At 40.3% G+C, this 25,118-nt stretch overlaps 1 protein-coding gene across 2 annotated transcripts in view; it reads left to right on the top strand.

Annotated features, from left to right (window-relative positions):
• Suv3 (Suv3 RNA helicase) overlaps positions 1–25,118 on the top strand; it is a 349,258-nt gene that overhangs the window by 147,336 nt on the left and 176,804 nt on the right. The window lies entirely within an intron of this gene.

The raw sequence follows: 25,118 nt of genomic DNA on the forward strand, positions 1-25,118 counted from the left end.
GTACCAATATTTTTGAGACACCGTGTATATATATATATATATATATATATTTTACCTAGCTATATTCTGCTATCAATGCTCTTTATTGAGTTACCATCAGTATTAAAAATAGGAGACCAATGCAAGAAGTAAAACTTATTTGGCACCGACTATAGAAATATATATATATATATATATATATAAAATAAAACCTGCCTACCAGTCAACTTCGTGTTTAGAAATACAAGTCCTTTGAGTAGTCATTTTTTCTTTTATGTAGTAGATGCCTCCTAGAAATTAAAAGTGCCACTTAAAAAAAAATTGCCGGAATTAAGAGCTAATTTTCCATACAAAATGGAGCAAAGAAGGGTTGTGAATAGTTGCCTTTGTCATTTTTTTTTATTATTTATTTTGCCATTTTACCATCTCGCTTTTGTAATATAGTTTGTAAAAAAAAAAAAAATTTCTTTTTATTACAGAAACTCAATTTTTCTTTCTTTTTATTTTCACCAAAAAAAAAATTCCTAAAATTAAACTGTTTTTTTAAAAAAGTGATTTCAAAAACAAATTATCCTTCTGGTGTGCTTTGGTAATTTTTGTTGCAAAATAGAATGTGTGATAATAATAGTGTTGTTTTCTGTTATGTACAGTCATTTTATAGTACTTGTGTAGTGAAAAATAGATTAACAATATCTTTCAGTAAGGTACCAAAGATGTGACATAAAATTTCAGGACATACGTAGATGCATATCGATAGGTGGAACAGGACCAGGGTGTGTCTGCCAGGGGCAAAGGTTGATGACGTTGTAGAGCAGATATCATCTTTTAAGGGCACAAAAGGTGATATAGTTGTACACATTGGCACTAATAATATCAAGAGTAAGAGACCGGCAGAATTGCTTAACAAGTACAGGTCACTGTTGAAAAAAAAGTCCTGAAATAGGGTTGAATTTGAAATTCGTGTCTGCAATTCTGCCCAGACACGATAGGAGGGAGTATATGACGAGAGCCTTGTCGATCAATTCGGCCCTGGAAAGATTGTGCAAGACTCAAGGGGTAGAATTTTTTCACCCTGGACTGTACTTGTTAACAGGAGAGATTGCTTCTACAGGGATGGGATACACTTAAATAGAAAGGGTGCAAGAATATTTGCTGATGCTATCGAGGCAGTGTTAGGTGGGTCGGAAAACTGCTAGCTTGGGGGGAGACAAAGACCAATAGATTGACAGTAGCCACTGGCAGAGGTGAAAGAGATTCTTGCACTGCTTCTATTGGAATGAGCAGAAGCCTGAAAAACAAGATGCAGGATGTTTCAGAGACTGCTGGGAGTCATTGCGGTACAAGTAAACACATGGGTTGTGTTAGGGTAGCTAAGAATAGAAACAGGTGCATGTATACTTGTGTGTACACCAATGCTGGAGTTTAGTAAATAAATTTGATGAATTTGAGGTATTGCTCAAAACATCAAAGGCAGATATTGTTGGGATATCAGAGACGGTGTCACACAGATAAGGAATGCAGAACTGGAATTTGGGGAGTACAACGTCTACCGAAAGGATAGACTCTATAGGAAGGGAGGAGGGGTTATGCTGTTAGTTAAGAAATATATAAAATCCAAGGAAGTGAAGCCAGTGGGCATCGCTGGACAGTGCAGTGTCGAGTCAGTTTGGTGTGACATAAGCATTGGGAGATCAAAATTGAGAGTAGGAGTGTGCTATAGGCCTAATGACTCTGATGAATATAATAAGAAACTGTACAGGGAAATAGAGTGGGCCAGTAAATCAGAGAGTCTTATAATGGGAGATTTTAATTTCTCAGATATTGACTGGAATTTGGGGGCCTGTCACTCGCACACTAGCAAGGCTTTTGTGGATTTATTGGATGATTGTTTTCTACATCAGCATGTTCGTGAGGCAACAAGAGGGAGCAATACTCTTGATCTGATTATCAGTAGTGATTCTTCATGCATTAAGAATCTGCAGATAAATGAACCACTAGGTGGCAGTGATCACAGTGTGCTGAAGTGGGATTTACTCAAAGATATAACTACCATTAGGGGTAAAGGGAAGGGTTATTGCTTTCGTAAAGGCGACTACGATAGACTGAGACAGTATTTAAATTCTATACAGTGGGACCAACTGATGATGTTACCAACAGCAAATGCAAAATGGAATGCATTCAAAGAACTTATCTTGGAAGCTACTAGGCTTTACATGCCAACTAAGAAATATTGTTTCAGGTTTAGGCCTGAATGGATGTCAGATGAACTAATGAGGCATATGGCAGAGAAGAAAAATGCATGGGATAGATACAAGTTGATATGTAACCAAGTTACAAAGGAGGTTAGGCAGGCGAAGGCAGATTACGAGAAATCTTTGGCAAGGGATGCAAAGAAAAACAGCACAGAGTTCTTTACTTATGTAAACTCTAGAAGGAAGGGGATGAATCAGATTGGTCCACTTGATATCGATGGGTCAACTGTTGATGATCCTGCTCAGGTAGCTGAGAAACTAAATGAATGTTTTGCATCGACATTCACACATGAGGAGTTATTTAGCGAGGGCAAAGCCAGAGGTGTATTCAACTCTAGCAGTAAGCTAGAGAATGTTGTAATAACTGAGAGTAAATTGGAGGAGAAATTGTTGAAGATAAACACAAGAAAGGCACCTGGGGGTGGATGGGATCTATCCAGTTATATTAAAGGAGGCAGCATAGAAAGTAAGCAAACCCTTAGCCTTAATTATGAGAGCTTCCTTGGACTCAGGGGAGGTACCCACAGACTGGAGATGTGCAAATGTGACCCCATTTCACAAAGGAGGATCAAAGGCTGACACAAGTAATTATAGACCTGTGAGTTTAACTTCTGTTCCAGGAAAATTAATGGAGGCACTGGTTAAAGAAGCACTGCAGGATCATTTAGACAAGACTTCAGTTATAGCTCGGACACAGCATGGTTTTGTTAAGGGGAAGTCTTGCCTGACCAATTTGATTGGATACTATGATGCAGTCACAAAGGAACTGGATGCAGGGAATAACTTTGATATTATATACTTGGATCTTAGAAAGGCTTTTGATACTGTTGCACATGGAAGACTGCTACACAAATTGGAGCAGTGTGACATTGGAGGCAAATTGCTATTGTGGATAAAGGGGTGGCTGAGGGGAAGAAGACAGAGAGTGGTAATCAATGGACACTGCTCGTCGTGGACTAATGTTATTAGTGGAGTCCCTCAGGGCTCAGTGGTAGGTCCATTATTGTTTTCTGTATTTATAAATGATATTGATGATGGTATATCAAGCTTAATGTCGAAGTTTGCAGACGATACAAAGGTAGGCAGTTTTGTCAAGGACACTACTGACACTATGCTGCTGCAACTGGATCTGGAAAGGTTGAACAGATGGGCTTAGAGGTGGCAAATGAAGTTTTAACATTGACAAATGTAAAGTACTACACATGGGAAACAGCAACCCCAGAGCAACGTATCAACTCTGTGCTACAGTAATACCCCGAAGTTACGCGATAGGTGGGTCCGACGAAAATCGCTTAAGTCGAATTTGCGTAAGTCAGGGTACAACTTTGCATATAAATACATATAAATATTGTTTAATTGGGACCAAGGACTAACAAAAACATAGTTTAGAAGAAAAATATTAATAAAATTGCAGTTCTTTATACATATTAATACAAAATGTGTATTAAAAAAATAAATGACTTACGTAAAATGTTATGTCTATGGCTTCATAAAATCTAACAAATTCGTCTGATGACACAGCGCCTTCTTTTTTTCACGCAGAATTTCTTCGTAGCAAGCTAATAATTTTTTTATTCCTCGCTTTGTAGCTATAACGCATTCTTCGTTGGAGTCTGTTATCTAAAATTTTTAAGCCCTTTACAATTGAGCTCTTTTCAGTTTTCAACCTGTCAAGTTTGCAATTGTCATGTGCTATTCATATACAATGTGAAATTTCACATTGTCATGTGAAATTGTGAAACTCAAAGCGTTTCACAATTTCATATTTTTTCTCTATCGACAGAGGCGGACTGGTCATAATCCTTACCGGCGAAACCCCGGTGGGTCGGTGTGATTTTGGCCATTGACCATAGTATGAGGCCACTATAAATTTTCCCGGGTAAGAATTTTTGATCCAGTCCGCCTCTGTTTATCGATAATTGCTTTTCTTTTTCTCTCTGAATCTGCAGTGTCTTCACCAGTACGCTTCCTTTTCACACCTTTTAAGTATTTTACTCATTTTTAGGGAATAAAGCACAATTACAAAACGAGGAGGCACGCTTGATAAGCATAAATAAAGCTGTGCGTATGTAGCAACTGAATAAACAACCCCATAAAGGCAGAGATACACTATTAACACCTCACATTTCTAGTGGTTACTACCATAAAACAATAAAAATCCAGTTGCGTTTCTGCTAGTGGAATCTTTTATAAACTGGTAGTAAACTCGATCTAATTGCATACCGATAGCTGGAATTGTGTTGGTTTTTACGTTATTATGGTGAAATGTGTTTACCCTTCACTGATATAAAACACAAATACATTTTCAGAATCTTCTCTTCCATCCTATCATGTTGCATTCGGTTGGGGTGATTCTGTGTTCGACTGCCATTTCTTGTAAACACAAAGGCGAATCGTGCATAAGCCAATTCGGTTCGTGTTATATTATAAGATATCGTTACCGTATTTATAAATAGTGTATGATCGAATTCGTGTAGTGTAAACACGTGTTATACGAGGACTGACTGTATACGGCTGGACCGGCGCGATCCATTTCTCCCGTGAAAACGATGTAATTTCCGACAAAAGTTGAGCACGAATTCGAACGCACACATATAAATGCGATAGTGGAATACAAATTCTTGTATATGTGTGCAGCTGATGCGCAGCAAAGTTGAATTTTGTTCATCTTTTGCTCTCATTCTCCGCCGTCGCACCGTATATCGATAACATATGAAAAACAACCTTGAAGATAGTGGATGGCAGTGTTGCCAAATGAAAAAATCAAGAACCGCGTAACTCTGAGTTCGCATAAGTCGGGGTATTACTGTACTACACTGACAGTGGTAGAGAATGAAAGGGACCTGGGGGTGGTTGTGCAGGCAGATATGAAGTTCTCTGAGCAGTGCAGACGGGCTGCAAGAGTAGCTCATGGTGTATTGTCAATGATATATAGGAATTTTTCTAGCAGGGATAAGGAGGTGATTATTCCCTTGTATAAGGCAATGGTCAGGCCACACCTAGAGTACTGTATACAGGTCTGGAGGCCTCATTTCAAGAAGGATGTAGAGCTGCTGGAACGAATACAGAGAAGGGCAACAAGATTAGTGAATGGAACAAAGGGGTGCTCTTACAAAGAAAGTCTTACGTTTTGCAAATTACAGCGTCTGGAGACTAGGCACCAGCGAGGTGATCTGATAGAGGTGTATAAAGCCTTGAATGGTTTGAGCATGCTCAATGCTGATGGGATTCTTCCTCTCGCTCAGAATAATCACCTGAGAGGGCATAAATTCAAATTGAGGAAAGACAGATGTAGTATAGACGTGCGGAAATTTGCCTTCATATTTTTTCTCTATCGACAGAGGCGGACTGGTCATAAGCCTTACCGGCGAAATCCCGGTGGGTCGGTGTGATTTTGGCCATTAACCATAGTATGAGGCCACTACAGACTTCCATCCCTTGTCGTGGAAGTTGATAGCCTAAATAAGTTTAAGGCTCAGCTGGACAGGTATTTTGAATGAACAGAAGGGTGAAGTGGAAGTGGTTTTTTTTTTTTTTTTTTTGGCTGATGCTGGATAAGCTTGCTTTCTTGCATCAAATGCCTCTACTAATGCTAATGTGTAGATGTGATGTTCCAATTTCAAGTAGTAGCAAATTCTGTGTAATCTCCTTATCTTATTAATTTGCTTGATAAGAAAGGAGCTGCATGCCTTCCTGTGAAAGCTGGCAAATGCTTTTCAGAAATTTACAACTATCCAAAAAAATGTGCTAAAAGGGAAAATAGATTTAAATTGTTTGAACTGATGCATGCTTCTGCAGTAACGGTGATTTTGAAGTGTGCATTAGTCTTTGGTTAAATGTGTAAGTAGACTGCTAGAACAGTGGCACCTTTTAGAGAAGAGGTTAGAAGTGGTGTGAAAAGCTATATGACCACTTTTTTTTCAGAGTTATCAAATTGAAAAGAACAACAAGCGATCTGTTAGTGAGTGACACTGACTCATATTCAAATCCAGTTTATGTTCCAAAAAAAATTGATGAACTCAAGAACTTTTGAATTGTAAATTTCTTCTAACAGCAATCCCAGACAAGCCAAGCAAGCTGATAATTCTAGCCATGCTATCCTCACTAATCACAAAATATATTAATGTTTCTCTCTCTCTGTCTCTCTTTCTCTTTTGTTTTTGCTAGTCGTTGGCGCATCGGCTTCTGTGGCCATAATGCACCTCCCAAGGTTTTTGCAGTACTTTGATCCAAGCCCGAGGTGGGAATTGAACCCGCGACTCTTGGGTTGCCAATCAGGCACTTTACCCACCCGGTTAGCCCGGTCTCTCTCTCTCTCTCTCTCTCTCTCTCTCTCTCTCTCTCTCTCTCTCTCTCTCTCTCTCTCTCTCTCTCTCTCTCTCTCTCTCTCTCTCTCTCTCTCTCTCTCGTTTGAAATATAACAAATTGTTGGAAGTCATGCTTGGCAAATAACAATTCCTTTTAGCAATTCTGAGTGTGAGAGAATATTCAGCTAGTTTAGAAAAACAAAGTTTGAGATCTTCTCTTTCGGAATGGTTGTGACAGCCAAGTCTAGAGACAAAATTTTGACTCAGATTTTCTGAAAAGGGCAAAGTCAGCAACAGTAACTTTCTTGAATCAATCAAAATCAGTTGATATCTAATAGAATATCCAAAATATAATCCACACTCATAAAAATGTTAGTAATGTAATGTAATGTTTAAAAGCATTCTGTACTGAAGAATAGTCCTGTGGTTAAATTTTAATATAAAATGTGTAATTTGACATTAATATCTAGTGGAATGTGTGTACCTTAAAAAAAAAACTTTTGCATAAGTCCTGTTCTTTATTTGCATACAAATGTCAAATCTCCAGCTTTTTGATAGTCATAAGTTAGCAACTATAGTGTAAGCAAGAGCAAAGCCATTGAACAAGACTGAACTACTAAGTGATAGACATTTATTCACATAAAATATATATCATGTATTAAAAAGTTTTTATATGAAATGTAGCAATAAAGTTCCTGGACTGTTGCAATAAAAAGAACAAAGTGGAGGAGCTCAAAAATTAATTTATTTTTATTCAAAGTAATCACTACCTCATTGAATGAACTTAATACATCATTTTAAAAGTTCTGAAAAGAGTCAGCAAAGGCATCCAAAGGGGTGACATTCAGTTTGGCAGTTTTCTTTTACTTTATTAGCATTAGCACAGGCATGTGATGCAAGAAAGGAAGCTTATACAGCATCAGCCAAAAAAAGAAAAACTCCCTTTTCATCCATCCATTCACTCCAAATGTTTGTCTAGTTCTGCCTTGACTTTATTTAAGCTGTCAACTTCCACGACAGATGAAAATTTGTTACAGCAATCAACCACCTGCTGGCTCAAAGCAAATTTCTGCACATCTATTCTACAAACTGCCTTTCCTCAATTTGAATTTATGTCCCCTCTGGTGATTAATCTGGGCAAGAGGAAGAATCCTATCAGCATTTAGCTTGCTCAAACCATTGAAGGCCTTATACACCTCAATCAGGTTACCTCGCAGGTGCCTAATCTCCAGATGCTGCAGTTTGCAGAACTTAAGCTTTTTTTCCTAAGAGCACCCCTTTGTTCCCCCCAACAGTCTCATTGCCTTTCTCTGTACATGTTCCAGCAGCTCTGGCGCCTTCGTAGCCAGGTGGGCAGAAGCAGCAGTACGTAGCACACGCTTCTTGATTAGACCATGGTTGGAGCCGTGACCACCAAATATGGAGGATGTGGAAAGGTCAAGGAATGACCACCTCATATCCCCGGAGCTTAGTTACTAATGCTCCTAAAAACCAAATAACAAAAAAAAAAAAAAAAAATCCAGCAGCTCTACATCTTTCCTAAAATGGGGCCTCCATATTGGTATGCAGTACTCAGGTGTGGCCCCAACTGCTGCCTTATACAAAGGGATAATGACCTCCTTATCCCTGCTAGCAAAGTTCCTGTATATCATTGACTAAATCCCATTAGCTGCTCTGGCAGCCTGTCTACACTTCTCTGAAAACTTCATATCTGATGACATAATTACCGTCAGGTCTTTTTCATTCTTCACTACCATGAGTGTAGTACCGCAGTTCGTACATTGTTCTGAGGTTACTGCTACTCATATTCAGTATTTTGCATTTGTCGATGTTAAACTTCAGTTGCCACCTCTCAGCCCATCTGTCCAACTTTTCTAGATCCTGTTGCAGCCATGTATCATCGTTGCTGTCATTAATAACCCTGCCAACCTTTGTATCAAATGCAAACTTGGAAATTAAGCCTGTTCTAGCTTCATCAGTGTCATTGATAAATATACAAAACAACAATGGTCCTAACACTGAACCCTCTGAGGGACTCTACTAATAACATTAGTCCATGACAAGCAGTGTCCGTTTATTACCACATTCTGTCTTCTTTGACTTGATCATCTTTTTATCCATAGCAGCAACTTTCCCTTAATACCATACTGCTCCAATTCGTACAGTAGCCAAATCAAAGTATACAATATCAAAATCATTTTTTGCATCCAGTTCCTTTGTGATCACATCATAGTATCCAGTGAAATTGGTCAGGCAGAATTTCCCCTTAATAAACGCATGCCGTGTCTGAACTATAACTGCAGTATTGTGTAGCTGATCCTGCATTACCACTCTTACTAGTGACTGTTATTTTCCCTGAAACTAGAAAGTCTATTGTACCCTTTGATCTCCATTTGCAAATTGGACATATATTCACACATCTCCAGTCCACTGGGACCTCCCTTAAATCTAAAGATGCTCTCATAATTATGGCTAAGGATTTGCTGCCTTTCTTAATATAATATAATTGGATAGATCCCATTCAACCGAGGTTCCTTTTTTTTTTTTTTTTTTTTTTTTTTTGTCTAACTCTGATAATTACCCTTGCATTTTCCTCTCGGTTATTGCAAAATTATTTATCTTTCTGTTCTAGTTTGATAAACTTCTGGCATCTACTTCCCTAAAGAATTCCTAATGTGTGAATGCGGATGCAAAATACCTGACCAGGATCATCAATACAGTCGGTCCTCGTATAACACGTGTTTGCATTACACAAATTCAATCATACACAATTTATAAATAGGGGAACGTTATCTTATATAACACGCACCAAATTCGCTTATACACGATTCGCCTTTGTGTTTACAAGAAATGGCAGTCGAATGCGGAATCACCCCAACTGAACGCAACACGATAGGAACGAAGAAGATTCTGAAAATGTATTTATGTGTTTTATATCAGTGAAGGGGAAACACATTTGATATAAAACATAAAATGTATTTATGTGTTTTATATCAGTGAAGGGGAAACGTAAAAACCAACACAATTCCAGCTATCGATATAATCGTAAATGCAATTAGATGGAGTTTACTACCAGTTTATAACAGATTCCACTAGCAGAAACGCAACTGGAAATTGTTTTTATTGTTTTATGGTAGTAACCCCCAGAAATGTGCTTTAGTAAAATGTGAGGTGTTAATAGTGTATCTCGGCCTTCAGTTGCTACACGCGCGCAGCTTTGTTTCTGTGTATCAAGCGTGCCACCTCGTTTGTAATTGTGCTTTATTCCCTAAAAATTAGTAAAATACTTAAAAGTTGTGAAAAGGAAGCGTCCTGGCTAAGACACTGCAGATTCAGAGAGAAAAAAAAAGAAGCAATATCGATAAATAGAGGCGGACTGGGTCAAAAATTCTTACCCGGGAAAATTTGTAGTGGCCTCATACTACAGTTTATGGAGAAAATCACACCGGCCTCCGGCCCACCGTGGTTTCCCCCATAAGGCTTATGGCCAGTCCGCTTCTGTCGATAGAAAAAAAATATGAAATTGTGAAACGCTTGAGCGAAATGAAAGACAATGTGATATTGCACATGCTACAGACCTAAATGAGGCAACGCCGAGAATTACAAAGAATGCAGAGAAAATAAAAACAACTTTCATAGCGGGAACAACTCAAAGTGTAATTAAAATCCATTATATTAAGACACAAAGAATTGGAAGAGATGGAACGGCTGTCATCTCTTTGGTTAGAAAATCAAACAAAAAGCAAGTTTGCTACGATAGAAGCAAAAACATTAGCAATATTTTATTACGACTTACGTATTATAATTTATACTTACGTATTATAAAATACGTAAGTATTTTATTACGACTATTTTATTTAATATAATAAATTTTTTACAAATAAAATACGTATTTTATCCGTAAAAAATACTTTTTTAGTATTAAAAAATACTAAAAATACTTTATTATAATATAATATTATTTTTATTACGTATTTTAATCGTTATAAAATACGTAAGTATTTTATAACGATTAAAATTACCCGATTATTTATTGTGTTTTGTAATGTTTTGGTTCCAAATGTGTGTTCAATCTTGGGTGGTCGGCACCTAACCCTACTTTTCCCATAGGGCCTGTTGTTTATATTGCACGATTTTGCATTGCACGAGGGTTTCTAGGAACGCAACTATCGTGCTATACGAGGACAGACTGTACTTAAACCATTGATACCAAATCAGTGGTTTAACTGGGGTGGATCTGATCTACCCAGTTATATTAAAGGGCAACTGCTTTTGCAGTAAGCAAACCATTATCCATGATTACGAGAGCTTCTGGGGATTCATGGGATGTCTCTATGGACTGGGGATGTGCAAATGTATCCCCATTTCACAAAGGGAATGAAATGGTGAAGTGAGCAGTTACAAACCTGTTAGCTTGACCGCAGAGCAAATAATAGAGTTATTGATTAAAGAAGTAATGGAGCAACATTTGGAGAGGACTGCAGTCGTCGAATGTATTTGTTTTTATTAAAACTAAAGGCGGCACCCAGAACATCTGCCTAAGTTCAAATCCGCCTAACAACTCTCAACTGAGTATCTAACATCTTTCATTAAATAAATAAATAAATAAATACAACATTGTAAAAACATAAAATATATAATTAATTAAAAACTATATAAATTAATTTAAAAAAAAACAACAATGCAAAAATTTACACTAGCAACTCATCCTAACATCAAAAACAGACTTAAACTCTAAGTATTGCCCAGGTCTTCTTGGTGAAACGAATCTTATTATCCAATTTTATCTTCAGACTTGATTGATTTGGGGCAGAACTTGGTTCGCCCCCAGAATAAGCCTCTTCCTTCGAGCAAAAACGTCTTTTGCAAAGGCCTGGAGTGCTGCAAGATTACTTGCTGTTCCACTGCAGTTGAGGAGAATCCCTGGATGTTGTTCCTCAGCTTTTCTCTGGATTCATTATACCTAGCACAGTCGAAGAGAATGTGGAACCAGTTCTCCTTTGCTCCACAGAAACAAAGCTCTGACTCTGAAAGTCTAAATTGAAACAATTTCTCATTGAGGGCACCATGTCCTGTGACTAGATAGGTTTCCATCGTGAGAGTAAACCATTTCATAACGGATTTTGCCATTGCAAAGGTAGCATATGGTATGAAGTTTTTCGTGACTAGTCCCTTGTTGGTTGTGTCCCATCATGTCTAGCTCATTATAGCAGCACAGCTTCTCTCGTTTCACGTCCGTGTCTAAATTAAGTCGATCGTCTAGAATTGCTGCAGGAATCCCCCTCCGTATTCTGTAGCATAGTCCCCTATAAACTACAAAGAGGTCCAGTGGAAGAACCCCTGCAATGACTTGTGTTGCTGCTGTGGAGACAGTTCTGCAGATCCGATGGGTGGCCAGGAGAAGTCCCTGTTGGACAGAGTTCAGCTTCTCTTTAATTTTACACTTAATTGCCCGGTGAAACCATGCCCCTGCAGCGAATGTGACTATTGGGAGGAACACCGCTTTGTAGTAAAGGAGTATTGTGCACTTGGAGAGCCCCCAGTTACTCCTGGAGATCCTGACTATTGAGGCTGAGAAGTTTCTTACTTTTATGTTGAGATTCTGAAAGTGAGGGAGGAAAGTAAGTCTATGGTCAATGATGACCCCTGGGACTCTGGTTTGGGTCACAAGAGGTAACTGCATGCCTTGGATTTTAACTTGGGGAAGCCTTCGAAGGTAAAGTTTGGCTCCAAAGATCATATTGTTTTTTGTTGGATTGATTCAGAGCTAATTGGTTTGAGTCCAGTCGGCAAGGTCGTCAAGAACGTGGTTTGCAGTGGTCTCAAGGCTTGCCGAGAGTGGCCCCGAGAAGATGATGGTGAGATTGTCTGCGAATGCAATGATCTTGGTACTGTCGAAGCCAGTCCTGAAGAACCAGGTTCCGTATTAGGGGGTCCCAATACGGAGCCCTGTGGGCATCCTCTGTAAATTGGTTGTGTTAGTTGACTATGTCTTGCCTGTACTGTAACGGTTCTGTCGATGAATAGTTCCTGATTAACCAGTAGAGTTGTGGTGGGCAATCAGCAGAGCACAGCCTCTCGAGAGCGCTCTCCCACCATACCCGGTCAAAGACCCCCCCCCCAAAGTCTATAAAGACGGCCAGTTCATACTTGGCCTTGGAGGTTTCCAGATGGAGTATAATTTCTGGGAGTGCATCCTCACAGGAGCGAACTTGTGTGAATCCATATTGCGAAGGAGAGATTAAGTCCTTTGTCTTCAAATATGCTTACAATTTTTATCACTATGAGTCGTTCCAGAATTTTACCAAGGTTGGGTAAGAGAGCAATGGGGCGGAGTGCCCGAGGTTCTGATGGTGGTTTGTTAGGCTTCAGAATGAGTCGGAGAAGAGCAACTTTCCAGGGGTCAGGGAAGAGAGATTCTCTAAGGCAGCGGTTAAAAAGGAGAAGTAGGTGCTCTGGTTTCAGTTTGAATACCCTTTGTATGAATGCATACTCAATAAGATCAATGCCAGGCCATTTATTCAGGTTGATTCTGTTCATTGCTGCCTCCATTTCTTGGGATGTAAAAGGTTCATCAGGTGAGGTTGATGTGTAGAGTGAATTTCTTCTTCTGATATCTGCGTGTTCAGATTGGTCTTCCATTGGATCGTCTGTGGAGAAAAGTTCATCAATTCATCAAGGGGTCTGAGGACGAGGGTTGCCGGTGCAGACGTGCCTTTCTGCCGCTCTTGGAACAGAGAAGTTTTTTCTGATTTATTTTCTGCTTTATTAGTTTAAATTGACATATTAACTTATTTTCTAGAATAGCTTTATATTCCTATTTACGGTACTTAAGTTTAAAGTAACTTAGATAGAGATTTTGTAGGTATTACTTAGTATCGGAAAGGGTATCAAGTCCACGTGTTTACCGTTCGTAAAGAGCCGCCATTGTTACGGAAAAATTAATCAGTAAAATCTATTAATCTTGGCGAACTTCATTGGCAATTAAATTGTACTTTTAACTATACATATAACCACTTAGTTTACGTAACATAAATAATTAGTAAAAATAAATAAATAATACATAACGATACGGAAGTTATATAAAGGGATTTCGTAGATAACACTCGTTACTGAAACATAAATATTTCGTAGATAACACTCGTTACTGAAACATAAATATAGCGTTTTAACTGTGTTGGGATAAAAGTTTAGGATTTAATTTTATACTGAAATTGAAATTTTATTGAAAGTAAATCGAAATCATGACTCAAACCAGAGCAGCAAAGCAAAAGGCTCAAGCTAATGGGAATGCTGTGGCTCAGGGGAGAACTGAGGGGGGCAGTTCCCCTCTGAATCACAGCCTTTTAAGATGCACTATTTGCTTGATGTTTGTGGAGCAGTCAGGTATGGGACATGATACTGCCATGGGGGATGTCTTTGTATGTGCACGATGCAAGGAGTGTAAGGAAATCAGGCGACAACTCAGCGTTGTTATGGGCCTATATGAGAGCTTGAAGGACAGGGTGGATGCCCTCGAAGGATTACAAGTGAGGGGCCCATCAAGCTCTCAGCTGCCCACACCAATGCCAGAGCTTGCACTTGGTTATCGCGCAACACAGCGGCAACCCCCAAGGCAGAATGCGCTGGTCCCGAAAGGAACTAGTAGTTGTTGGTGACTCTATTGTCAGGGAAACGGGAAACATGCTTTGTAAAAAGGATAGGTGGAACAGGACCAGGGTATGTCTGCCAGGGGCAAAGGTTGATGACGTTGTAGAGCAGATGTCATCTTTTAAGGGCACAAAAGGTGATATAGTTGTACACGTTGGCACTAATGATATTAAGAGTAGGAGACCGGCGGAATTACAGGTCACTGATGAAAAAATTACAAGTACAGGTCACTGATGAAAAAAAAGCCGTGAATTACGGTTGAATTTGAAAGTGTCTGCAATTCTGCCCAGACACGATAGGAGGGAGTATATGATGAGAGCCCTGTCGATCAATTCGGCCCTGGAAAGATTGTGCAGGGCTCAAGGGGTAGAATTTTTTTCAGCCTGGTCTGTACTTGTTAACAGCAGAGACTGCTTCTACAGGGATGGGATACACTTAAATAGAAAGGGTGCAAGAATGTTTGCTGATGCTATCGAGGCAGTGTTAGGTGGGTCGGAAAACTGCTAGATTGGGGGGATACAAGGACTAATAGATTAACGGTAGCCACTGGCAGAGGAGAAAGTGATTCTTGCACTGCTTCTATTGGAATGAGCAGCAGCCTGGAAAATAAGATGCAGGATATTACAGAGACTGCTGGGAATCATGGGGTTACAAGTAAACACATGGGTTGTGTTAGGGTGGCTAAGAGAAAGAGCAGGTGCATGTATACTTGCGTGTACACCAATGCTAGGAGTTTAGTAAATAAATTTGAGGTATTGCTCAAAACATCAAAGGCAGATACTGTTGGGATTTCGGAGATGTGGTGTCACACAGATATAAGGAATGCAGAACTGGAATTTGGGGAGTACAATGTCTACAGAAAGGATAGACAGGATAGGAAGGGAGGAGGGGTTATGCTATTAGTTAAGAAACACATGAAATCCAAGGAAGTGAAGCCAGTCGACATCACTGGAAAGTGCAGTGTTGAGTCAGTTTGGTGTGACATAAGCACTGGGAGATCAAAATTGAAAGTAGGAGTGTGCTATAGGCCTAATGACTCTGATGAGTATAATAAGAAACTGTACAGAGAAATAGAGTGGGCCAGTAAATCAGAGAGTCTTATAATGGGGGATTTTAATTTCCCAGATATTGACTGGAATTTTGGGGCTGGTCACTCACACACTAGCAAGGCTTTTGTGATTTATTGGATGATTGTTTTCTACATCAGCACGTTCGGGAGGTAACTAGAGGGAGTAATACTCTTGATTTGATTATCAGTAGTGATTCTTCATGCATTAAGAATCTGCAGATAAATGAACCACTAGAGGTAACTACCATTAGGGGTAAAGGGAAGGGGTATTGCTTTCATAAAGGTGACTACGATGGACTGAGACAGTATTTAAATTTTATACAGTGGGATCAACTGTTGATGTTACCAACAGCAAATTCAAAATGGGAAGCATTCAAAGAACTTATCTTGCAAGCTACTAGGCTTTACATACCAACTAAGAAATATTGTTCAAGGTTTAGACCTAAATGGATGTCAGATGAACTAATGAGGCATATGGCAGAGAAGAAAAATGCATGGGATACATACAAATTAACACATGACACAGAAGCCTATGATAGATACAAGTTGATCTGTAACCAAGTTACAAAGGAGGTTAGGCAGGCGAAAGCAGATTACAAGAGATCCTTGGCAAGGAATGCGAAGAAAAACAGCAAAGAGTTCTTTACTTATGTAAACTCTAGAAGGAAGGGGATGAATCAGATTGGTCCACTTGATATCGATGGGTCAACTGTTGATGACCCTGCTCAGGTAGCTAACAAACTAAATGAATATTTTGCATCGACATTCACACATGAGGAGTTATTCAGCGAGGGGAATGCCAGAGGTGTATTCAACTCTAGCAGTAAGCTAGAGAATCTTGTAATAACTGAGAGTAAAGTGGAGGAGAAATTGTTGAAGATAAACACAAGAAAGGCACCTGGGGTGGATGGGATCTATCCAGTTATATTAAAGGAGGCAGCAAAGGAAGTAAGCAAACCCTTAGCCATAATTATGAGAGCTTCCTTGGACTCAGGGGAGGTACCCATGGACTGGAGATGTGCAAATGTGACCCCAATTCACAAGGGAGGTTCAAAGGCTGACATAAGTAATTATAGACCTGTGAGTTTAACTTCTGTTCCCGGAAAATTAATGGAGGCACTAGTTAAAGAAGCACTGCAGGTTCATCTAGACAAGACTTCAGTTATAGCTCGGACACGCATGGTTTTGTTAAGGGGAAGTCTTGCCTTACCAATTTGATTGGATACTATGATGCAGTCACAAAAGAACTGGATGCAGGGAATAATTTGATACTATATACTTGGATCTTAGAAAGGCTTTTGATACTGTTGCACATGGAAGACTGCTGCACAAATTGGAGCAGTGTGGCATTGGAGGCAAATTGCTGCTATGGATAAAGGGGTGGTTGAGGGGGAGAAGACGGAGAGTGGTAATCAATGGACACTGCTCATCGTGGACTAATGTTATTAGTGGAGTTCCTCAGGGTTCAGTATTGGGTCCTTTATTGTTCTCTGTATTTATAAATGATATTGATGATGGTATATCAAGCTTAATGTCGAAGTTTGCAGACGATACGAAGGTTGGCAGGGTTGTCAAGGACACTACTGACACTATGCTGCTGCAACAGGATCTGGAAAGGTTGAGCAGATGGGCTGAGAGGTGGCAAATGAAGTTTAACTTTGACAAATGTAAAGTACTACATATTGGAAACAGCAACCCCAGAGCAACGTATCAACTCTGTGGTACTACACTGACAGTGGTAGAGCATGAAAGGGACCTGGGGGTGGTTGTGCAGGCAGATATGAATTTCTCTGAGCAGTGCAGATGGGCTGCAAGAGTAGCTCATGGTGTATTGTCAATGATATATAGGAATTTTTCTAGCAGGGATAAGGAGGTGATTATTCCCTTGTATAAGGCAATGGTCAGGCCACACCTAGAGTACTGTATACAGGCCTGGAGGCCTCATTTCAAGAAGGATGTAGAGCTGCTGGAACGAGTACAGAGAAGAGCAACAAGATTAGTGAATGGAACAAAGGGGTGCTCTTACGAAGAAAGGCTTAAGTTTTGCAAATTACAGTGTCTGGAGACTAGGCACCAGCGAGGTGATCTGATAGAGGTGTACAGAGCCTTGAATGGTTTGAGCATGCTCAATGCTGATGGGATTCTTCCTCTTGCTCAGAATAATCACCTGAGAGGGCATAAGTTCAAATTGAGGAAAGACAGATGTAGGATAGACGTGCGGAAATTTGCCTTTAGCCAGCGGGTGGTTGGTAGGTGGAACAGACTTCCATCCCTTGTCGTGGAAGTTGATAACCTAAATAAGTTTAAGGCTCAGCTGGACAGCTATTTCGAACGAACAGAGGGGTGAAGTGGAAGTGGTTATTTTTTATTTATTTATTTTACTTTATTTATTTATTTATTTTTTTTTTTGGCTGATGCTACATAAGCTTGCTTTCTTGCATCAAATGCCTCTACTAATGCTAAATGCTAATGCTAATTTTAGGCCAAAATGGATGTCAGATGAACTAATGAGGCATATGGCAGAGAAGAAAAATGTATGGGATACATACAAATTAACACATGACACAGAAGCCTATGATAGATACAAGTTGATATGCAACCAAGTTACAAAGGAAGTTAGGTAGGCGAAGGCAGATTACGAGAAATCCTTCGCAAGGGATGCAAAGAAAAACAGCAAAGAGTTCTTTACTTATGTAAACTCTAGAAGGAAGGGGATGAATCAGATTGGTCCACTTGATATTGATGGGTCAAGTGTTGATGATCCTGCTCAGGTAGCTAACAAACTAAATGAATATTTTGCATCGACATTCACACATGAGGAGTTATTCAGCAAGGGGAATGCCAGAGGTGTATTCAACTCTAGCAGTAAGCTACAGAATCTTGAAATAACTGGGAGTGAAGTGGAGGAGAAACTGTTGAAGATAAACACAAGAAAGGCGCCCGGGGTGGATGGAATCTATCCAGTTATATTAAAGGAGGCAGCAAAGGAAGTAAGCAAACCCTTAGCCATAATTATGAGAGCTTCCTTGGACTCAGGGGAGGTACCCATAGACTGGAAATGTGCAAATGTGACGCCAATTCACAAAGGAGGATCAAAGGCTGACACAAGTTATTATAGACCTGTGACCTTAACTTCTGTTCCAGGAAAATTAATGGAGGCACTGGTTAAAGAAGCACTGCAGGATCATTTAGACAAGACTTCAGTTATAGCTCAGACACAGCATGGTTTTGTTAAGGGGTAGTCTTGCCTGACCAACTTGATTGGATACTATGATGCAGTCACAAAAGAACTGGATGCAGGGAATAACTTTGATATTATATACTTGGATCTTAGAAAGGCTTTTGATACTGTTGCACATGGAAGACTGCTACACAAATTGGAGCAGTGTGACATTGGAGGCAAATTGCTGCTATGGATAAAGGGGTGGTTGAGGGGGAGAAGACAGAGAGTGGTAATCAATGGACACTGCTCATCATGGACTGATGTTATTAGTGGAGTCCCTCAGGGCTCAGTGTTGGGTCCATTATTGTTTTCTGTATTTATAAATGATATTGATGATGGTATATCGGGCTTAATGTCCAAGTTTGCAAACGATACAAAGGTTGGCAGGGTTGTCAAGGACACTACTGACACTATGCTGCTGCAACAGGATCTGGAAAGGTTGAGCAGATGGGCTTCGAGGTGGCAAATGAAGTTTAACATTGACAAATGTAAAGTACTACACATGGGAAACAGCAACCCCAGAGCAATGTATCAACTCTGTGGTACAACACTGACAGTGGTAGAGAATGAAAGGGACTTGGGGGTGGTTGTGCAGGCAGATATGAAGTTCTCTGAGCAGTGCAGACGGGCTGCAAGAGTAGCTCATGGAGTATTGTCAATGAAATACAGGAATTTTTCCAGCAGGGATAAGGAGGTGATTATTCCATTGTATAAGGCGATGGTCAGGCCACACCTAGAGTACTGTATACAGGTCTGGAGGCCTCATTTCAAGAAGGATGTAGAGCTGCTGGAACAAGTACAGAGAAGGGCAACAAGATTAGTGAATGGAACAAAGGGGTGCTCTTACGAAGAAAGGCTTAAGTTTTGCAAATTACAGTGTCTGGAGACTAGGCACCAGCGAGGTGATCTGATAGAGGTGTATAAAGCCTTGAATGGTTTAAGCATGCTCAATGCTGATGGGATTCTTCCTCTAGCTCAGAAAAATCACCTGAGAGGGCATAAATTCAAATTGAGGAAAGACAGATGTAGGATAGACGTGCGGAAATTTGCCTTTAGCCAGCGGGTGGTTGGTTGGTGGAACAGACTTCCATCCCTTGTGGTGGAGGTTGATAGCCTAAATAAGTTTAAGGCTCAGCTGGACAGGTATTTTGAACGAACAGAGGGGTGAAGTGGAAGTGGTTTTTTTTTTTTTTTTTTTTTTTTGGCTGATGCTGCATAAGCTTGCTTTCTTGCATCAAATGCCTCTACTAATGCTAATTATGCACTGATCAAATCGTACCAGGTTATGGTTTCATGTTCGCGAATCTGTACCGAGCCAAAGACATCTGGGGTGTATGGACTGCGTCAAGAACTCAGGGAATTCTAACCCATGGGTCAGAATTTCCTGAGTCCTTGACGCAGTCCATCCAGGTTTGTCTTTTCCTGTTGGCAGCCGCTTTGGTAAAGGTGTTCTTTGTAGCGAGGTAGATGGCATGCAGTTGTTCAACGTCTTGGGGCGGCCAATTTCTGTGATGCCAGTACTCCTTACGTGTTCTGCATGCCTCTTTCCTTAGTACAGTTAGCTCGGTGCTCCACCAGGCACAAGTTTGAGATTTTATGGTCTTTTTCTTCGCCGAGCGATATTCAGCTAATTGGGGTGAGCTCTGGTACAGGTCTGTCGGGTAAGCTGCAATCTTATCGGATAGCAAGGGTAGGCCTGGAAAATCTCTCTGTATGGAAGAGTCAAAGGCTGCCCAGTCAACGGCTTCAGTCGAGAACATGACAAACCCAGTGGGGGCAATATGAGGTGCTCGGTTAAGTGCTTGTATGCTGATGTTGAAATGTATCACTCTATGATCACTTAGGGTTCAATCCGGAATGATGATCCATCGAATGGATTTGTTGAGATGTGATCTTGTTTGACCAATCTGGTTGGATACTATGACACAATAATAAAGGAATCTGATGCAAAAACATGTTGTGTGTTCCAATCACGTGCAGTAGATGGTTTTATGCGTAACTTCTTTCACATTTCTTTCGATATTTTGATTTATATATATTGATTAAGAATTAAAATAACTTTTGAACTTTATGATTGCTAAAGTAAGAGACATATACTTGTGATTGCAGCATACCTAAATGTCTCTGTAAAACAGCGTTGATTGAGGTACCTGATCTTATAGTTGAAATGACATACGCCATGTTGGGGGCACCTAACATTGGAATGTGATGAAAAGAAGAAAGAAATTATTGATAAATTTTGTATCGTTGCAGTCACATGACAAATACTTGTATTGTTGCAATCATACTATTCAAAAATTCTAAAAAGTTAAACTTGACATATCATACCAGTCACAAAAAGTGCTTGATTCGCATGCTATAATCACACTACTAGAGAATGCTCGGCACAAACTAGTAGTGGGAGTGTGAGAGGCTCCTCTGGCTTCCACCAGAGGCATTTCTATATCCTTGGGGACACCTACCAATTTACTTGGTAGGTGCCCCCAAGGTTGTTTCACATCAAAAATAATTTTGACATTATATACTTAGATTTCAGAAAAGCTTTTGATATTATTCCTCATAAAAATATGCTGTTTTACGTTTCACCAGTGTGGCATTAGGGACAAGTCCTTGAGGTTGTCACAGACACTCTCTCAGATATGCCAGACAAGCTGTACTTGCTACCTGTGATTCTAGAACACTGATGGAACTGATAGTCGGGTTACACTCAAGTCAGGTGGACCCAATTTCGTGAAGTCCGGACAGTCTGTGACAGCCAAATCCTCTGCTTGCACCTTCATGATGGTGGGACTGTTAGTAATCCTGGGTATAACCTCCATGCACAATTACATGGCAGGTGACCACCCAGAGGTGAACCAACATAATCAGGGGTTGAGATGTGGCCCCCACACCACATGGAGGAATGCTGCCCCTCTACGTTACCAAGCAGTAAAATAAATAAATAAATTTTCTGTTTATACTCCGGGACGACCAAACAGTCAGAGGAGTTCACAAGATAGACAGAATACAAGAAACAGCACCGTATTCAGCAGTCACGGGCTTGAACCCCGTTCACTCAAGGCACGTGTACTTATGCACCCATGCCCCTGACCACTAGGCTACGGCGGCCCTTCAGTACTAGGTGGTAGATGACTCTCATCAACCGGTGCAATACCACCACTTTGCTTATTGGAGGCTTGAAGTGGTGGAACCCATCTATAGTCTCTAGAGCTAAGTTCCTGTGAACCCTTCCCTATCTCTTCCATCATGCAGTATGATTGATGACTTTTGAGGTTATAATGAACATCGTGGCGAGATCCAATATTCCTTACATTTCGAGGGTACAGCTCTAAAATGGTGTTCGCAGGCCGGCCGCTAGTTAGTACACCAGACCGAACCTATTGGTAACTCTCTAGGAGGCATTCTGATCAGTTAGTGTATAATCTTGCTACCTCTACTCTGCCAGATAATGACTGGAGGGAGTCCGAGGAGTGTGTATGCGGGGAGCATTCTCAAGGCCACGTTATGTCGAGGATCTGGGTATATTCTTACCATGTGTACGCCATATCTAAATATTTCATTACTTCATACAGCATGTCCCACCCACTTTTTCTTACTATTGAATACACCATGAATTAGTAGCTGTAGTGGCATGTGATGCAAGAAAGCAAGTGTATGAGCTTATGCAGCATCAGCCAAAAAAAAAAAAAAAATACACCATTCCCTCCAAATGCCTGTCCAGTTCCTCCTTAAGTTTATTCAACCTATCAACTTCCACAACGACAGATGGAAGTTTGTTCCAGCAATTAACTACCCGCTGGCTAAAGGCAAATTTCCGCACATCTATTCTACATCTGTCTTTTCTTAATTTGAATTTATGCCCACTTAGGTTCGTAATCTGAACAAATGGAACGATCCCATCAGAATTTAGCGTGCTCAACCCATTCAAGGCCTTATACACCTCAATCAGATCACCACGCAGGTGCCTAGTCTCCAGCCACTGCAATTTGCAGAACTTAAGCAAGCTTCTCTTTGTAAAAGGATCCCTTCATTCCCCTCACCAATCTTTTTAGCATTAGCATTAGTAGAGGCATTTGATGCAAGAAAGCAAGCTTATGCAGCATCAGCCAAAAAAAAAAAAAAAAACCCACTTCCACTTCACCCCTCTGTTCGTTCAAAATACCTGTCCAGCTGAGCCTTAAACTTATTTAGGCTATCAACCTCCACCACAAGGGATGGAAGTCTGTTCCACCAACCAACCACCCGCTGGCTAAAGGCAAATTTCCGCACGTCTATCCTACATCTGTCTTTCCTCAATTTGAATTTATGCCCTTCTCTGTACACGCATCTTGTTGCCCTTCTCTGTACACGCTCAAGTAAATCTACATCCTTCCTAAAATGAGGCCTCCAGACCTGTACACAGTACTCAAGGCGTGGCCTGACCATTGCCTTATACAGAGGGACGATCACCTCCTTCTCCCTGTAATTGTCAAACTAATAGAGCAAGCTTATCTGCGAAAAGATCTAAACCTCCCAACACTTCCTAATTCATTTCACAAATATACGTGGTCTCATTTCTAATCGTAACGATGACTATTTCCACTTGCAGTCCGCCAAACCCCAAGTGCTTTTTCTGACAGAATCTCAATTATCGGTTGATTCAACAACTGCTCATCTCAGATGCCCAAATTATTTGCTCTATGATTCCTTTTGCCTCAAAGGTAGTACTTGTGCATATGTCTGTTCTGATATTCCCTGTCAGACACTTGGCACTTTGGAATGTACTCTCTTTGATTTTCTCTGGCTTAAAATCTCTCTACCACATTGTGTAAAATTCATCTGTTGCCTCTACCATTCTCCCAACTCCCCTAATCACTTGGAGCTTTTTGACTTCCCCTCTTTGCAACTTGACTCTCTCCAGTCCAACTTTCCTAACAGTGAGATAATTTTCCTTGGTGATTTTAATGTTCACAACTCCAGCTGGCTTCCGTTTTCTAGTCACAGCGACCCAGCTGATTGAGATGCTGAGGCTTTTGCAATTACTAATGACCTTGCACAGATTGTTCATTTACCTACAAGAATACCGGACAATCCTAATCATACAGCCAACACGCTTGATCTTTTTCTCACAAACAACCCTTCTAAGTACATGGTCAAAGTGAGAGGTCCTTTAGGCACTTCAGATCACAACTTGGTTTTTTTTTTTTTTTTTTTTAGGAGCATTAGCAACTAAGGCCATATTGCTCCGGGATATGCGGTGGTCATTCCCTGACCTTTCCACATCCTCCGTATTTGGTGGTGACGGGCTCGAACCCATCACATCTTGGTGATTGTCTCTTCTCCAATGAAGCCTTTATCTCATGGCTATTCCCAACCTCGTGTTGTTTGGCATTACAAGAATGCAAAATGGGATGACCTGCGAAATTTATTTTCCTTGGTCAGATTACTGTTTCAAAACTTCTGATGTCAACGTTTGCTCAGATCGTGTCAATGAAATTATTCTTGCAGGAATGGAATCCTTTATCCTACACTCCACTTTAAAATCTCGTCCTTTATCTGAACCTTGATTTTCCAATAAATGTGGTAAGGCTGTTCAAGAGAAGAATGCAATTGGCTTGTTTCTAATTCTTCAGTTTCATTTTCTGCCTACACCAAATCTCGTATTAATAAGTCCAATCTTTCTAGTTATTATTAAGTCCAAATTTGGACTTATTAATAACTGCTTTACAGTTATTAATAAGTCCAAACTAGAGTTTGAACCGGCTAAGAGTAGAAAACTTGCTTCTTGCCCTAATGGTAGCCGAGCATTCTGGTCCCTTGCCAAAGCTATTGGCCGCAACTTTTGCCCACCTCTGTCCAAAACAGATGGTTCTGTTGTCACTTCAGCCAAGGATAAAGTTGAGCTGCTAGCATCCCATTTTTCTTCCAACTCGTGTATTAATTAATGATCTTGGTAAAACACCTCCCACCTTTCCCAACACTTTTCCATTCAATGCCTCCTGTGGTCTTCTGTCAAAAGGATGTCAGAAGGATTTTGAAGAACCTTGATGCTAAGAAAGCTCCAGAACTTACTCCTATTCTTTACCGCCTTTTTTCACTTTCTTATTTCAAAGGTGTTTTTCCTTCTTCTTGGAAATTTGGCCATATCCAGCCAGTTCCTAAAAAGGGTGACAAATCCCTCCCATCCAGTTATCATCCCATTGCAATTACTTCTACTCTTTCTAAAGTAATGGAGAAATCAATTAACTGCCATCTCTTAAACTACCTAGAAACCTTCCATCTGATCAACGATCGCCAGTATGGATTCCGTCAGTGTCGATCCACTGGTGATGTTCTGGCTTATGTTACCCATTTATGGACTAATTCAATGGAAAGGTTCGGCGAAACACAAGTAGTTGCCCTAGACATCTCAAAGGCTTTCGATCGTGTTTGGCATAAAGGTCTTCTAAACAAGCTTCCATCTTAAGGTTTGCCAACTGTTTTTAGTAATTGGTTATCCAGTTTTCCTCTCTGACCGCTCACTGAGGGTGCTGGTAGATGGCCGTCTGTCTTCTAACTTTTCCACTAATGCTGGTGTCTCCCAAGGTTCAGTTCTTTCCACCACTCTTTTCCTTTTGTATATTAATGACCTTCTTCCATTGCCTGGAAATCCTATCCAT

The sequence above is a fragment of the Mastigoproctus giganteus genome, chromosome 2, assembly GCF_048544385.1.
Source record: "Mastigoproctus giganteus isolate SK-2022 chromosome 2, ASM4854438v1, whole genome shotgun sequence".
NCBI classification, from domain to species: Eukaryota; Metazoa; Arthropoda; class Arachnida; order Uropygi; family Thelyphonidae; genus Mastigoproctus; species Mastigoproctus giganteus.